The sequence below is a fragment of the Amblyomma maculatum genome, chromosome 10 (genome assembly GCF_055883805.1).
Source record: "Amblyomma maculatum isolate TAMU_Amacu chromosome 10, ASM5588380v1, whole genome shotgun sequence".
Taxonomy (NCBI): Eukaryota; Metazoa; Arthropoda; class Arachnida; order Ixodida; family Ixodidae; genus Amblyomma; species Amblyomma maculatum.
The window spans coordinates 127,833,585-127,838,185 of record NC_139353.1 but is presented as its reverse complement, the minus strand read 5'-3'; the positions used below and the strand labels follow the sequence as shown (position 1 = coordinate 127,838,185).

The window sequence follows — 4,601 nt, the reverse complement described above, 5'->3', positions numbered from 1 at the left end:
ACCACCCCCTCGTAGCTGCAGCCGTCCAACACCCCTTCACAAAAGCAAACAAAATATACCGAGCAGCTCGACGTTTATGTTAGCCTGCCTACTATTCGAAGGAGACTTCATGGGGCAGGACTGAAGAGTCACGTCGCCGCAAGGAAATCCCTTCTTACTGCAACTCACCCTCAGAAACGGTTAGAATTTGCAAACCGTTACAGAAACTGGACGTCGCACCAATGGCAGCAAGTTATATTCAGCGACGAGTACACATTCTCCACTAGCTGGAATCGGCGCCTCCGCGTCTGGAGTATCTCCAGTTCCCGTTAAAATAGGAAGATAGGAATGCGCATGCTTTTTGCGCATTTCAAAATTGATTTTTTTCTTTCTCTTTTTCGGTAGGTACGATGAGGACAACGTCCTGAACTTTGCTGACAGCGGACGTGTCTCTGTGAACGTGTGGGGTGCCGTCAGCACCGCACGTCTTGGCCCGCTGTACCGCATTCCGGGGAGGCTAACAGCTGAAGCTTACATAGGAATTTGTAAAGCATTCTTCCCCCATATGCTATATTGGACCCTTCCCAGACGGCTGCTTTTATTTTCGACATGACGGGTGCCCTGTACGCACTGTATCGGTAGTGCAGGACTCCCCGAACAGCAGTGGCATCGCGCAGCTGCAGTGGCCACCGCGAAGTCCGGAACTCAACATAATTGAAAACATTTGGGGTATTGCAAAAGCTAACCTTGCTCGCGTGCATCTGGACAAAGGGAGTCCAGAAACATTGTGGCAAGGGGTAGAAGGCGAATGGATTTTCATTCGAAGAGACCCGGTCATAGCAGAGCCACTCTATGCATCTTTGCTCAGAATTGGAGACCTCGAAAGGAAAGGAGGGCGCCCTATCAAGTATTGCTAGAAAGTCAATGCATTTCTGAAGCGGGCATTATCGACAGAGTTTATGTTGCATGTTATGGATGAGTGCAGCGTGCTGAAAATTATCCCTTATTTTTTTTTTGCAGTGAATAAAATATTAATCAATGTTATGCTTTGTGGGCTCCGCAGCCCCTTTAGGTGTTTTAAACCGCGCGCGCGTCTTCCTATTTGTATTGTGTGTGCACGGGGAGCGCGAGTGCGCGTGAGCAAGCAGATAATCTTGGCGGGGCGTGATGATAGCAGCGACAGACGAGGGTAGATAAGCGCGTCGAAAGCAAGGCGTGGGGCCTATTTTGCCCTGGCGGAGGGGCCGGCGCGGGGCAGCCGGCGAGCGAGCGTCATGGGCCAGCAGGGTGTGCAGGGACGACTGAAAGAAGATCGCCTACACGAAGATGGAAGCAGTGCCTGCAGGAACAGCCTAGGCGTATTCGTGATGGAAGGGTAAAATGTGCTGCACTTTTCTCAACATACCTAATTCCTTACACAGTTTGGTTGTTATGCTATCTGTGTGAGAATGCCATAGCTTATTTTCATGAAAAACGATTCCTAGTGTTTTTGCTGAGGAAGAAATTTAATTTCAGTATTGTTGCACTTCCGCTGATTAATGAGAACTTAATTTGTTTAGCTTGAAAGAGAACTGCTTTTGATTTGGAACAGTTTATTTCTAGACTGTTTGCGTTTGACCATTTATATAGTTTGTCTAAGAATGTGTTTACGGTTTGAACAAGATCATTTGCATTATTTCCTGTAAACAATGCACGTGTGTAGTCGGCATATATAACGTAATTTATGGTGTTATCTAAAGATACAAGGTCATTAACGTAAGCATTGAAATATAGTGGACCCAGAATACTCCCCAGAGGTACGCCATGCTTATTTTTTTGCAATGAAGACATTTCATTTCCAATACATACGGCTTGATATCGACCTGTCAAGTTGCTTTTAATGATATTAAAAGAGGTACCATCTGCGAATAATGAACAGATCTATAATGAGCGCCCTGCGCTGTGTCACAGTCTCAGCCTGGCCCGTCACAGCAGCGCGGACCAGCAGCAGCAGCAGCAGCAGTTCCTGGGCCAAGCGGCATTCAAACGGAGGTGAGCACGGCAGCGGATAGGTAGACCATTTAACCAGGCGATTTGTGTGTCTTAAAACTTGTACACTTTGTTATGTTCGTTTATGGTTTTATCTGGAAGGTGAAGGAATGCTCGACCCTTTTTCTTGCCTAGTAATAGCCGTGATGGTTCTCTTTACATTGTCTCTCACGTATAATCCTGCTGTAATGCATACCTATTGCAGTTGTCAACTAAGTAGTCATGTCTTATGCAATACTTTCACCCAGAGGACACTATGACGAGCCCCTCCGTAGGAAGCCCCTTTAGTGAGGAGCTGGAGGAGCAAGAGGAGCTGCAGGCGAGTGCCAGCGGCGCGACCCGTGAGTGTGCATTCGATTTCCTATGCTCCGCTTCACCCTTTTTGCAAGGTGCAAAAAGAATAGAAAAACATTTCAAAGAGGGACAGTATAGTAACAAGCAGTTTGCACTGGCCATGAAACTATTCATCCCTGGCATTTGCACCGTGTTCCAGTTTGGTTAAATGAATTGCCACAATGAACGTTCTAGAAGAATTTTACTATTGTTTCGTCACTAATTGTGTTTGTGTGTTGCTACTGTCCCTACTCACTTCACTAATTATCCAAGATATTGCAACAAACAGTTTGCTTATTGCATTGTGTGATAAGTGCACTTTCCTTTATATTAGCTGAGGAGCAGCCTACCGTTGCGGCCCCTTCGCACCCGAGCCCTGCTGATGATGCTGAAATACTTGACCACCTGCTGAAGGAAGAAGAGCGATCAGCTTCCCTCACCGAGGCCAGGACCCAGCAGGAGACAAACTTTCAGCGCAGGTGCTGGCCGCACTTCATACGGTCATCACTGAGAACAGGCAGTGCACACCAATAATTCATATAGTAGGCCATTACATATGAAATGTGCATGTACTTCTATTGGTTTTCTTGCATACTACACCTCTGTACAACAGTCTCTTGTGAGAAATGATCCCAGTACACCTCGCTGCCCCAAAGCGAGCATTGTCCTCCATAAAGGCCGTTGTAAACATCCGCGTAAGAAAGTATGTTTGCAAGCAGGCATAACTTGTGAAGTACCATTTGCTGCTTGTCCTATTCTGAGGCTTTGAGCTGTTAGGATTATGAGTAAATAGAGAAGAGCTCTGTAGTCTCTTACTCTGAGATGACAATGCCTTGCTAAGCATATCGGGGGATTCATTGCAATGGGTGAGTATTGACCTAGGCAGGGAAGGCAATATGTTCGTAATTTGTATTATGGAGAAGACTAAGGAATGGCTAATAGCATGATTAAGGAACTGAAATTAATGAGGAGTTGCGAGATTGTGTAAATAACAAAAAAAAATGTTTTTGAAACAGGTAGTGATCACAAATCTGTATCACGGAAGGAAATTGCATACAATTGTATATTGCAACGAACCGCATTTGGCTGGCACTATGATGTCATGAATGGTTTGTTGCTAGTATAGCTCAAGGATAATATCGTCGGAAAACTAAGGGAGAGAAGCACGGACAATAACACACAAGGATGTACTCAAATTAAGGACACCATAGCAAGCAAAGAAAAAGGATAACATAGCTATAAAGTTACAAGACCGTAATCAGGATCAGTGTTCTTTGGGAGAATATGTAAGGAGCCTTTGTAATGTGATGGGTACATTCAGGCTAACGATGATGACACAGCACCTGTCTTTAATGATAAAAGCAAAGAAATTGTTGTGCGAGACTTGGCAGGTCTGGCTTTCACTTCAGCATCCTTTTCTATGCAGGAACATCAAGCTGCGGCTGAATCTAGGGCCGAAACGTGCGACGCCCTGCTCGGAATCGAGGCTGTCATGCGGGAGGTAGCGGCAGCTATTCACGAAGCAAGGGTGACTCTTCCCGCTTCCATGAACTGCTTGTGCAGCTCTTGGGGGCTGTCGCCGTGCTTCTTCGCAATCAGCTGCAGCCACCTTCCACATCTTCGTTCTTTTTATATTTATTTTTTTATGTACATTGCCTGCCAGTCGCAGAATTTTTGTTCAGTATATTTTACACTTGTTACCCTCTGCCAGGTGCACAAACATATAAACTTTTTGGTATGTTTTCATCTTATGGTTCGGCTGAGCGGCGATGAAAACCGCGGTTTTCCCAAGTATATATATATATATATATAATCTTTGGGCTGTCTGGACACCATTTCATTTCGGTTTGTTGCTAATTATAAAAAAGTGCTCCAATAGGTCACCTTGGGCACAGCTATGGCATCTTGTAACCAAATGAGACGTTGCATTTCGTATGACAGCCTCAAACATGCTCAGACTTCCATTATTTTGTCTTTAAGGGCTTGCGGTGTGGCAGCTGGTGTGCTGTACACCTTGTTCCTGATATATAACCCCACAAACGTAACCCGGAGGTGTCATATCAGTAGACCTGGCTAGCCAATTCACGGGACCTAGTCGTCCTATCTATTTCTGCGGAAACGCTGCGTCGAGCCAGGTCCTTTGGTGCTGCTGTGAGCGGGGGCGCCATCGCATTGAAACCACACGTTTCTGGTCCTGGCGAGTGGTAGATCCTAATGGAAGTCGTCAACGGGTCCTCTGAGGATATCATTGAGGTAGCGAT

At 45.8% G+C, this 4,601-nt stretch overlaps 1 long non-coding RNA gene across 1 annotated transcript; it reads left to right on the top strand.

Moving 5' to 3' along the window:
• Positions 1-816: 816 nt before the first annotated feature.
• Positions 817-2,014, top strand: LOC146177438 (uncharacterized). Its single transcript, XR_014701355.1, has 2 exons — positions 817-1,354; positions 1,936-2,014. It is a non-coding gene; the product is annotated as an uncharacterized LOC146177438 (long non-coding RNA).
• Positions 2,015-4,601: the final 2,587 nt, after the last annotated feature.